The 13,015-nt window shown below is 42.4% G+C and overlaps 1 long non-coding RNA gene across 2 annotated transcripts in view; it reads right to left on the bottom strand.

Moving 5' to 3' along the window:
• LOC121827531 (uncharacterized) overlaps positions 1 to 2,625 on the bottom strand; it is a 59,530-nt gene extending 56,905 nt beyond the window's left edge. For both annotated transcript variants that reach the window (XR_013048840.1, XR_013048841.1), the window contains exon 1: positions 2,318 to 2,625. This is a non-coding gene — a long non-coding RNA (uncharacterized LOC121827531). The remainder of the gene's footprint in view (positions 1 to 2,317) is intronic.
• Positions 2,626 to 13,015: the final 10,390 nt, after the last annotated feature.

The following is a 13,015-nucleotide window of genomic DNA, read 5'->3' as shown; positions in this document are numbered from 1 at the left end:
GGACTTTTAAATTTTATTTTTATTTTATGTGCATTGGTGTTTTGCCATGGGTGTCAGGTCCCCTGGAACTGGAATTACAGAATGTTGTGAGCTGCCATGTGGGTGCTGAGAATTGAACCCAGGTCCCCTGAAAGAGCTGTCAGTGCTCTTAACTGCTGAGCCATCTCTCCAGCCCCTATTTAGCATCTTTCATGTCTTCCTAAAAGTGTTCAGCACTTTCATTGTCCTTCTCAGGTCTGTGTTTGGTATCATTTAGGTGAAGAGACCTGGAGAAACTATGCTACAAAAAAAAAGAAAGAAAGAAAAGAAAGGGAGAGAGAGAGGGGCGGGGGAAGGAAAGGAAGGAAGGAAGGGAGGGAGGGAGAGAGAGAGAGAGAGAGAGAGAGAGAGAGAGAGAGAGAGAGAGAGAGAGAGAGAGAGAGAGAGGGAGAGAGAGAGAGAGAGAAAGAAAGAAAGAAAGAAAGAAAGAAAGAAAGAAAGAAAGAAAGAAAGAAAGAAAGAAAGAAAGAAAGGGAGAAAAGAAAGGAAAATAAAATAAAATGGCATGAAACAGGCTGGAGAGGAGGTTTAGCAGTTAAAAGATCTTCCTGCTGTCCCAGAGGACTCAGGTTTAGTTTCCAGCATCCACATTAGGGGGCTTAAAATTGCCTGTAATTCCAGTTCCAGGGGATCCAATGCCCTTTCCTGGCCTCTACAGGCACCCCCACCCACATGGCATACACATACTACACACACACATAAAAAAAATTAAAATAATTTTTAAGTTTTTTTTCTTTTTATTGAAAATAAATTTTTTCTTCACATACTATATCCTAATTATGGTTTCCCCTTTCTCTACTCCTTCCTGTTCCTTCCCACCTCCACTCTTCATTAGAATCTACCCCACTTAAAAAAAAAACAAAAAAACAAACAGGCTTCTTAAGATAATAAGCTTGCTAATTTTAAAAGGCATTAGATGTATAAATTATGTTAACATCATTCAGAATCTTGTAACCTTTTAAATAAGGGCTCACAAAAATGGCAAATTCTTGATTTTTTTAGAGTCTAAAATAAAGTTCAAAGAAAGGAGAAATTACACACACAATCCAAAATGGCAGCCTAGGAAACTGCACTTGGGACAAGCTCAGAGGAAAAAGGGGGGAGGGATATTGGAGGGTTTTTATAACCTGACAAAATCGCAAGGGATTGAGAGAGTGCACTAGTTTCTCTAGGCCACTGAATAAATTACCACCAAATGAGTGGTTCTAAACAATAGCAAGTAATTTTCTCACCTTTCAGGAGAGAAGTCTGAGAAGAGGGTGCTGGCAGCATGTTTATTCCTGGAGTCTTGTGGAGACCCTGCCTGCCTTTCTCTCAGCCTCCAGGACTTGCTGGCCATCATTGTGATTCTCTGACCTACGTGTGCATTATTTTAATCTCTGTTGGCACTTGTACATGGCATATTTTGTAGTGTCTGGGCCTCCTTCACCCTTTTGATATGAACACCAGTACTCTTGGAAAGAGAGCTTACACTCATTTTTCTGCTACGTCGATCTGCAAAAAAAACCAACTAAGGCTTCATCCTGAGTCTTCAAGTGACCTTGGGTTGTGGTACAGGGCACTCTTTAACACACTACTTGTGGAGTGGGAGACCTTTAAATGAGGGGCAAAGAGTAATGAGAGCTTCTTTAATGGTGTGCTTTCTGGCTGTATGGAGAATGTATAAAATATGGAAAGAGGCAGAGAAATACTGTAGCTGGAGGGCTTCTCTCCAGGTTCCCCAAGCCCCGCAGTCCCACAATCCACATATAAATAATCACTCAGACGCTTATATCACTTATAAACTGTATGGCCGTGGCAGGCTTCTTGCTAAGTGTTCTTTTATCTTAAATTAACCCATTTTTATAAATCTATACCTTGCCACGTAGCTGGTGGCTTACTGGCGTCTTTACATGCTTCTTGTCCTGGCGGTGGCTGCAGTGTCTCTCCCTCCTTATTCCTCTTTCCCCAATTCTCCTCTCTCCTTGTCCCGCCTATACTTGCTGTCTGGTCACTGGCCATCAGTGTTTTATTTATATAGAGCGATATCCACAGCACTTCCCCTTTTCTTCTTTTTTTAAAAAGGAAGGTTTTAACTTTAACATGGTAAAATTACATATAACAAGTTAAACAATTATCGAGCAAGAATTACAGTTACAATATTAAAGAAGATGTCCTATCTATCTTATATTTGTGAGTTTAAGGTTTTATATCTAACTTATCTTTTATCATAACTGAGGAAATTACAACTATCTAGTCTTTAACCACATCAGAGACCTGAGAAGGAACATAATGGTACCTGAGAAATGGTAGATGGATGCAAGCAACTTTCGGGAATCTTGCAAGAGTAGACCAAGACAACTGGCAGCCTGGACAGTCACCTAATATTTCTCAGCATTGTTGGTGCATTCAAACTGGCTACAGGCCTAGAGTATCTGACAGACCATTTTCAGAAGCAGGAATTCTGAAAGACCATCTTACCCTGTCTTGGCAGAGTACAGTGGTCGCTTTCCTTGTGTCCCGCTTGTCCAGAAAGGACAGCATTGCATTTGTACTGTTAGCCATCAAGGCAAGGGCAGTTCTTTGCCCAGTGGGCCATTTTGTGCCAAAGAGACAAACTTCCAAATAGAATGTCTTAGAAGCCCAACATTCTCTCGGGATCAATTGGTGTAGCCAGGAGCAATTGTGTCTCACATCAACAGAATTCTAAGTTATTTAAATGCCATATTCTCTAGGTCTATGAAGTGTTTGAAGATTACCTATCTATCTGAAATATATCTATGTACACCTAGAAGACTTAACTAACATGGCTACAAATATGATTATCATAGATGACTAATTATTAATCTATTTTTAATTATCCATTAAAATTTTAAATGAGTTACATAAACATAACACCTCAAACAAGAATAGAAATATATATATATATATATATATATATATATATATACTGTATAACAAAATTAACTTCAAGTTTGTATCAATAAACTAAAATTTATACCAATGTAAAACATTTTAAACAGTTATAGTTACAACTTAGTATATATAATATCTTAGATAGAACATATTAAGTATTAGATTCAGGTTCTTTAGGATAGGACACCTTTAAATGATCTTTATAACATGACATTTACCTATGCTCTATACTTCTCTGGATTTTAGTATGTGTTTCTTGCTTGATATTGTTTGCATTAGTTGTAGTTACATCTTATCTAGGTCATTATCCCTCATTAATCCTGGACAATATTTGATAACCATTACTTTTTATATAGTCTTATATTAGTTTAGAACCTTCTTATTTAGACAAAAAGGGGGAGATGTAGTGGGTAGCTATTCCAGCTTGGATCTGGAAGTTCCAACTCCCATTGAGACTCTGGCAACTGTCACGCCTACAAGGCGGGGCCAGGGAGGCACCTGGAGACCGGAGAGCTGGATGGGCCAGCGCTCTCTCTGTGCGCTCTCTCGGTGCCGGGACGCTGAACACTGGAGGTGAACCAAGCAGAGCTCCAGAGAACACCGCTGGACTGCGATACACCTTCCCCAGACCCTGCGACCTACCTATCACTTAATTTGTGAGTTACACCGTTAAGTAAATATCCTTTTAACTACGTGGAGTGGCCATAATGATTTCACCAATAAAATACAGCCTATGGAAACTCCTTACATCTAAAGTTAATGCTTTGTTTGTTTCAAGACACTTATCTGAACAATCTTTCCCTGTCCTGAGGGAACTAGTTGCAGCTTCCTTTATGTTCCTGTGGTGTTGGTCTTTGCCTCTGTTAAGGCACTCACCACAGTTTAGTGTGACTTTATGTATCCACATCTAGCTTCAATAGGTTGATTAACAAATTGTTATTTACTTTAGTGTTTCCAAGTCCCAGCACAGTGCTAGACACTATAATCATTTGGTGAGTTCTCATGGAAAGAAGAAAGGAAAGAGAGTGCCGAGAAAGGATGCAGAGGAGGAGGGATGAAACAACTGGTGGACCATCAGCTGGATTATCACTGGATCGTAGAGAACAGTGAATAGAGTGTAGGGTGTTTTGTTATATAACAAAGCAGGCTCTCTTTAGATTTCTGAATAGGAAAATATTAAATTAGCACATGCTTTAAAACAAAATATCTGATAGTGGCATTGCATATGGACTGAAAAAGAGACCTCAAACTAGAAGTCAAATTTTTAAGTCAATAAAATGGAACAAAGACAGGAAGTGAAGACCTGGAAGAGGCCTTAACCCTTAGAAACAGGAAGACATGAAAGACTGGGGCAAAACAAACAAGCTTAGTGTTTGGACTGTTGTAAGGACATTAATAGAAAATGTTAGAAAAAAGTAACCTTTGTTTGTAAATGAATATTTTGCCTTGGTATAATTAAGGTAGAACATTCTAGAATCCAGATTTTAACATTCAACTAGGTGTTCTGCATCACTTTGAAGGAGCCAAGCTTGAAGTTTGAGATTAGAAATGGCTGGCAGAGAGGGAAGGTTTAGGAATGAGGTTGTGTTGAGACTTCCTAAAAGGAGAAGAAGGACATTGTGCGACAAGAGAAGTTAAATGTCAGAGTTTGTTGGGGGAGTTAAAGAGGAGCAGCCTTCAGAAGACCCAGAGGAAGGAGCACTGCGGTTTGCCAGTGTCTCCACTGCACCGAAAGCGTTAGTTATACCCACTGTCTACCTAATTCATCAATTACTGGTTAAAGATTTCGCTTTTCTCATAAAACGGTAATTTCAAATAATAAAAAAAGACCCTGAATATTGTTTACCTCTTTAATTTTTAATATATTCTTAGGACTGACACACTATGGGAAATAAGTCCTGCCTACATTTATTTATTTTTTTAACTAAGAATTTTTTTTATTCATTTCAAATACCAAAGATCCCCCTCTTCTCTCCTCCTGCCCCTCCAGCCTCCCCCTCCCAGTCCACCCTCCATTCCCTTCTATAAGAAGGTAAGGCCTCCCATGGGGAGGTACATTTAGTAGAGGCAGATCCAAGCCCATCCCCCTGCCTCAAGGCTGTGCAAGGTGTCCTGTCATAGAAGTGGGCTCCAAAAGACCTGCTCATGCACCAGGGATGGATTCTGGTCCTACTGCCAGGGGGCCCCTTAAGCAGATCAAGCTACACAATTGTCTTGCTTATGCAGAGGGCCTAGTCCTGTCCTATGCAGGCTCCACAGCTGTTGATCTAAATTTCATGAGTTCCCACTAGTTTGGTTTGGTTGTCTCTGTAGGTTTCCCCATCTACCTACATTTATATTGGCACTTTTCAATCAATAAGATCACTGTCTGGTTTAAGGTCTATTTATGTTGTAGAAAAATAGCTAAGAAAGTTGAAAATTCAAGAAGGCACAAATGGTTGCATTTTGAGTAAGTGTTATGAGGTAGACATCCAGAACTAGAGCAGGTCCCTAAAAGCAAAGTATTGATGCATTAGAGCTCTGCATGTAGAGCCCTATTTTGAATTTCTTTTATAAACTCCTCCCCTATATTCTTAGAGACATTCAGCAGGGGAAGGAGATGGAATGATACATTCATCAAAAGGATTCTGAAGACACAGTCTGTGAAGGAGCAGCATGTCTCCAGCTCTCTTCCTTCTTATGCCAAGACAGACACCATTAATCAATAGCACTCAGTAGGCCTGCTGAATTATTTCTGAGAATCCTTCACAATATAATATTGCAGGCCATAAGTACCAACAGTTGGGTAAGTATGAGTAACAGTTGGCACTGACAGTCTTATGATGCCAAGGACGCATACACAAAACAGGAAGGACACCAGTAAAAATACTAATTTCAGATTAAGTTTTAAATATCTCCTAATGAGAATGTGTTAGAGCATAATTTCAATAAATAGCTGTTTTACTGGTTCCTGGCTCTCACATAAGACAGTGTGTGCATGGCGGGTAAGCTGGAAGGGTAGAAGGAAGAATCAAACAGAAAGCATTGTTGGGCCAATAGTCATGTTCAAGGTAAAAACTGATGTTAAAAGTTAAAAAATTGAAAAGTTAAATTGTCTTTGTGCAGCAAAGTAAGAAACCCTGAGACCAGGAAGAGAAAGAAAAAGAAGAAAAACTTATATAAATACTTCTGAGTTTCTCATTTTGCTTATGGCCTTATACTGACCCCTCTGAATTTTAACCCACTGAAAATGATATGGAGATCATGGCTTAATATACTCCATGTTCAAGGTCACCAAAATCTGTGAATATATATGGCCACATAGGGACTGGAAATTGGTTTTGATGTTTAAAAAAGAGGCAACCCTATTTCTTAATTATTTCCCGTATCCTCGTTCTTTTAAGTAAATGACTCCCTTTTGGATCACTCTATAAATTATGGTATTCCCACCACTTTGGTGCTGTTACGTGTTGTAGATGTTACTTCTTAACTGCCTGTCGAATATCTGCACTTACCGGGCATGTTCGTCCCCCGCCCCCTTTACCCAGTACAAATCAATGAATAAATAAAATCACGTTTTGGTTTCAGGTCTATTTATATTGTAGAGGGGTAGCTAAGGAGGTTGAAAATTCCAGAAGGCACTAATGTTTCTTTTTTAGAACCTCTCATTTCCTTTTGACCGGGCTCTGAGACTGTCAATTCACTTCCGCTCTTTACTGCCTCCCCTCGGCTTGGAGAAGGCATCTGAACGCTCTATGTGAGCGGGAGCATGGCTAAAGGAAGGGAGGCGCAAATCCTCTCTCTTGTCTGAGTGTGATGTCAACCTTTCCCAACTGCATCCTGTCACAGCACCAATTGCTCTCTGTGCTCTCCTGGTGTTTTCTGGTTGCTCAGGGCTGGCTGTCAGCAGCTCATTTGGCAACCCGGTAGGAGAGGTTAATTAGCCGGGAGAGTGGAAGAGCACTGCCCAGAGGGAGCAGGAGTGCTGTGCCCACTGAGCACTTGGAAGACAAACAAAGAAGTTGGGAAGTATTTATTTTCTCAGTTGGGAAATCTTTTTCTCCACGGGGACTTGAGTTCAAACAGAGGCCAGCACCTTGTTGCCTCCACATGAGAGACACAGAATCAAAGTGCCCTGAAAGTAAATGATGGTTAGAAAGGGCACCAGAGATCTGACTTCCAGTCAGGAAACCAAAAGGGTTTTGTTGCTCTCTGTAGTAAACCCATATTGATTGTTGCAAGGAAGGGCTTGCTGCTTCCCAAGGTTTAAGTTCCTTCCGTCTTTTAACCTCTGAGAGACCTTGCTGTTAGGAACTACTATGGAATTTTTCACTTGTTTAATATAAAATGAATTACTTGAGATCCATCATGACAGCTCTCTCAGGCTAACATCTATTGCCAAGGGCAAGGTGAAGGATATGTTATATAATGCAGATGTTACTAAGAGGCCATCTTGAGAGGAATCCAGGCACAGCACTGGCATGTTTGCTGGTGTGCCTTATCCTCACACAGATCAACTGGGCACCTGGACAGCAGAAGCTCCCTATGCAGTGCAAGAAGTCACCATCATGCTGTAAATCTGGAAAGCGGATGGAGCAGTCTTCTATGAAGGCAGCATCCACTAGGTTTGGAGTTGCTGATAAGCATGCCAGTGTGACATCACAGATTTTATGGAACCTGTCTGTACCAGTCATCTGGGAATGGCATTCATGATGCCAACAAGAAAGGAGCAGAGCTGTGGGTTACTCTTCTAACCTACAGCTTGTTAGATACTTGTTTTCATAAAGTGATTGGATGCTTTATTCAGATTTCCAAAGTAATTCTTAGCAATAAACTAGTAACAGTTTTATTAGTTGAGCAGTTGAGTTATGCTTAATGACTATATTTTTAATAATTATTGTAAGTGTGTATGTAAGTATAAGGTGTATTTATTTATTTAATTTTCCATTTGCCCACATTATGATTTTCATGTTTCAGTAGCATATGTACTAATTTTTTTTTCAGGCTGCACTTTTCTCAAACTTGCTATGTACTGTGAACTTGAATTTGTACCATGAGCTTGTGATCCTCCTGCTTCCCAGGTGCTGGGATATAGGTGTGTCCCACCACACCCAGTCTATATGGTGCTAGCGTGGAACTCGGGGCTTCATGAATGCTGGACAAGCACTCTACCAACTGAACTACATCCCCAGTCCTTTCCAGGTTTTCAAGGCTCATTTTATTAAAATGGAATGTGTTACATTTTTTAATGTTATTGGGTATAGTTATAATGTATAATACTTAAGTCATTTTATAATTAAAATAAGTTAGATTTCTACTCTGTGAGATCAGGCATTGTATCACCATAGCTTCTCTTTACACTTGCTAGTTCTCCATTTTAATTTCTGAAATGCAGAATTTACATCCTGAGAGTGATTATGAAATTAATGATCTTCTATTCACACATTGTGTTTCCTGGAGTGACGCCTGAGGAATAGGCTGTAATGGCTTCCCGGAAACCATCGCTAAGTCTGCACTGTGCTCGCTAGTTGCCCTGCTCACGTCTGTTCTCACGGAGTAACGTTCCCATATTTCGACCCTTTGCTTCACCCTCCTATCAGTCAGCTGGTCCACGTCTCCAGCTAACGGTGTGGGGAGAGCTGTGTGGGTAGCTTACATCCTGAGTCTTCATGTGGCTGAGAGTGTCTGCTGTCCTTCTCACCAGAGTCATGGGGAAAGGAGACTGGGAACAAGCCGTCCTTGTTCTGAGCTTTACAAAGCATTGCTGGAGCTAAGAGCAGCCTCTTTCTGGTGTTTCCACCACAACGCTTATGCTTCTCTTCCCGAATGCACGGAACATTTCCTTTCCTAAGTTTTTCTTCCAAAAAATTTTGTAGTTCCTGCATTCTCAGAGACCCTGAAGCTTCCCCGTCACAGTGAGGTTTTCCTTTATGTGTTTGCATGACTTTTATCTTTTCCTCCTGTGATCTACTGTTTGTTTATGAAGTTATTTTCTGTAGGTTGAAATCTCCTAAAACTACACTTTGAATCCTGTATGTTTCATGTCTCTAATTTGTGGAAATAACTATATTCACATTGCCCTTCAGTAATTTGATTTTCTGGACAATGCCAATTTCATTTTGGTATTCACTGTTTTCATGGTGAAATTTAGAAATTATTAAAAAAAAAAACAAGCTTTTTTGTTTTGTTTTGTTCTGTTTCTCACATTTTAGCCTCATTATTCCAGTTTTTTTATTCTCAGGGGAAAGGGCTATGTTCATTCAGTGACAGATTAGGATAAATCTCTGATAAGAGATTTTGTCAATGCTTGAAGCAGGTGACTGAGTCCCAAATTAAAGATTACACCCCCTATGCAATTATAGTAACTGCCCTGGTAGCCTGTGCTTGTGAGAAGAAGGAGCAGTAGCATCTGCATCTGGGGTGGGTAGCCCACATCTGAGGTGGGTCACCTACCTCTGGGGTGGGTCACCTGCCTCTGGAGTGGGTAGTCACATCTGAGGTGGGTCACCTGCCTCTGGGGTGGGTAGCCTGCCTCTGGGGTGGGTCACCTGCCTCTGGGGTGGGTCACCTGTATCTGGGGTGGGGCACCTGTCTCTGGGGTGGGTAGCCTGTCTCTGGGGTGGGTAGCCTGTCTCTGGGTGGGGCACCTGCCTCTGGGGTGGGGCACCTGTCTCTGGGGTGGGGCACCTCTCTCTGGAGTGGATAGCCTGTCTCTGGGGTGGGTCACCTACCTCTGGGGTGGGTCACCTGCCTCTGGAGTGGGTAGTCACATCTGAGGTGGGTCACCTGCCTCTGGGGTGGGTAGCCTGCCTCTGGGGTGGGTCACCTGTCTCTGGGGTGGGGCACCTGTCTCTGGGGTGGGTAGCCTGTCTCTGGGGTGGGTAGCCTGTCTCTGGGTGGGGCACCTGCCTCTGGGGTGGGGCACCTGTCTCTGGGGTGGGGCACCTCTCTCTGGAGTGGATAGCCTGTCTCTGGGGTGGGTAACCTGCCTCTGGGATGGGTTACCTGTCTCTGGGTGGGGCTTCTGTCTCTGGAGTGGGTAGCCTGTCTCTGGGGTGGGGCACCTGCCTCTGGGGTGGGTCACCTGTCTCTGGGGTGGGGCACCTGTCTCTGGGGTGGGTAGCCTGTCTCTGGGGTGGAGCACCTCTCTCTGGAGTGGATAGCCTGTCTCTGGGGTGGGTAACCTGCCTCTGGGGTGGGTTACCTGTCTCTGGGTGGGGCTTCTGTCTCTGGGGTGGGTAGCCTGTCTCTGGGGTGGGGCACCTGCCTCTGGGGTGGGGCACCTGTCTCTGGGGTGGGGCACCTGTCTCTGGGGTGGGTAGCCTGTCTCTGGGGTGGAGCCCGCCTCTGAGCAGCAACACTGCTTCTTTGTTCCATTATGTTCTGCTGTGGCCACTGCTCAGGGCCACGCAGCGGCTTTGCTCTCTTTCTGTCCCTCAGAGTTGTCAGAGTTGTCTGAGCCAGAGCTCGGTCAGTAGCTCGGCCTTCAAGTTTGCTTTCAGGAACCTATGAACAGGGATGTGTGTGTTTACATGGCTATTCGACACACAGTCTCTTTAGCCTGGGTCTAGGCATTTACAGAGGCTTACTTTTCTGTTTCTAGCTGATTTTATACTAGCTTTTTAGAGAGATTTTTGTCTGTAGTGCTGGGGATTCAGTAAAGAGTCTTGTAAATGCTAAGTGCTCTGCCACTGAGCCAAGTCACCGGTCCTTAGTTAGGCTTTTGTTTTGTTTTGTCCTTTAGTATGAGTGTCACAATATCACATGTACCCATGAACCCTGCCCCAAATCTGTTTTTTTTTCTGAAGTTCTAATTTTAATTGACATCCTGTATTTTATCTGGAAATCTTGTACATTAAGCAGTCTGTCATGGTCCTTGTTGAACTCGGACAATGCTAGAATGGAACGATTCAAGGACTTTGTGCAATTCTAGGGACATTTTTCTTCCAGGAGACTCCAGGATATTGTTTTTCAAGTCTCCCTACACTCAGCCCACATATCAATTCTCTCTACTGCAACCGAAAGATGTGGAGTATTTTAGTGTCTGGAAATATTGGAATCTGTAGGATTCTGAGGGTGTGTGTGTGTGTGTGTGTGTGTGTGTGTGTGTGTGTGTGTATTAGGTGAGGAGGTGAATGTGGTAGACAAAAAGAAAGTTAAAAGTGCTCACGTTGTCACTCTATCAACAAAGTCTTGCTATGTCTAACTCACCTTTCTAGAGCTCAGTGACTAGCTGCCTAGTGGCGCCCCATTTAAAAACAGTTGCTAGATCAAATGGGACAGAATGAGCTATGTGGTTGGATAAATGAGGCTGGCTTAGGCTGAGACTGATTTAATAGACTGAGAACAATAGCCTTCCCCCAAACTGTCTCTATGGAGATTTATTTTCCCATCCCCTCATTCTATTGTTTGTTTACTACCTTATCATTGAGCTCATCTACTTCCCTGGGAAGTTAATAAACCAAAAGAAGATAAATGTCCTATGTGAAACTACCTATCAATAGAAAAATAATCATAACAACATTTATAGACTATTTAATATGTGCCAGGAAACAGCTATGTGTTTTACATGTACCACCTCATGGAGTCTCTCTACTGGAGGAAAACTTATTGACTCTTGTCTGCACATGAGGCCATGTAACCAGAAGGGTAAAGAGCTGGGTTATACACCACACAGTGAGGTTTCAGTGCACTGCCCCTTCTCTGTTCTGTGCCTTGCCGTTCTGAAATCCTTACTGGAAACTGCTGCTTTTATAAAACAGTCTGGATCATGTGTTGACCTGCTCTTCAGTTCTCTTCTCCTTTAATTCCTTAGAGAGAAAGCTAGGTGGGTTTGCGACTGAGACTGAGCTCCTCATTTGCATTAGCCTTATCAGTATGCATGCTGCCCTGCAGCCTCAACACCCACCGTGATCACAGGCAGCTTTTCCTTCCCTGTATTGCTAAAGATTTGTTTCCCTCTGCAGACATTTTCTTATCCACTCGCCAACTCACAGAGCATCAAATGATAACTATACGACCTAGAAAAAAAAATTGCTAAAGTGTAGAATTCAGGAGGGAATGCAGCTAGAGATGGCAGAGAGCCAGTTCCCAAAGCAAAGTGGATCAAAGGAAATCCTTAATACCTGCTCAGGGCTGGCAAAGCTGTAATTGTGTTGCTTATTTACTTTGTGCACTAGTGGCTCATATAAATTACAGGAGAGCCCCTGCCATGTCCCAGGAGGTATATCAATGCCTCTCAATATCCCCAGTTATTTCCACTGGAAGTAACAAAACTCTGTGGCAGTGACTGTTGATACTACGAGGTATTACTGTTACTTCAGCTGGAAATGAGACGGAGGATTTGATTCACACCACCACACTGTCTTCAGGATCATTAGAAGGAATTCTGCTTATTCCTCGTCTTCGTGATTAAAAATGCAGTGACCTGAATAGTGTTGCTACAGTGGTTAGTTTTCACCGTCTCTCTGACTATGTTGGCAATCACTTAGAAGATACACTTCAGGGTAAGCTGAGATGCCTTTAGAGAGACAGAGAGAACACTCACCCTGAGTGTAGGTGGACCGTGCCATGGGCTAGGGTCCCAGCCTGAAGAAAAACAGAGAAAGAACACAACCAGCATTCCGTACTTTCTGCTTTCTGACTGCCCACAGGTAAGGAGTCGCAGCCTTACACACCAGCACCATGAACACTGCTTACACACCAGCACCATGAACACTGCTTACACACCAGCACCATGAACATTGCTGTCAAAGGCTCTATTCTCTCACACTATGAACAAAAAATGTTTTGTTTCCCTTAAGTTACCCTTCTCATCTATTTCTGATAGCAACAAGAAAAATAATTGATATGGTTGCCTCAAAGCCAATACATGTCACAAAATAAATGTCATTGTATAATTTTACCAAGAAATTATGTTTTGGACCCTTTTTATTCAGCTATCCTGTAAGAAAAGCAGTGTAAGCAATGTGTGGTTGTTTTGTACAGAAGATAAGCAATACAAGAACTCCTCAACTACTATTTGACTCTCTGTGACATGACCAGTGCCTTTTATATGTCATGTTGTAATTATGTAACCCCATGAATCATGTTCTACTGCTCA

The sequence above is a fragment of the Peromyscus maniculatus genome, chromosome 2 (assembly GCF_049852395.1).
Source record: "Peromyscus maniculatus bairdii isolate BWxNUB_F1_BW_parent chromosome 2, HU_Pman_BW_mat_3.1, whole genome shotgun sequence".
Taxonomy (NCBI): domain Eukaryota; kingdom Metazoa; phylum Chordata; class Mammalia; order Rodentia; family Cricetidae; genus Peromyscus; species Peromyscus maniculatus.
The sequence above is the reverse complement of the archived record's forward strand: the minus strand, read 5'-3'. Positions and strand labels throughout refer to the sequence as shown.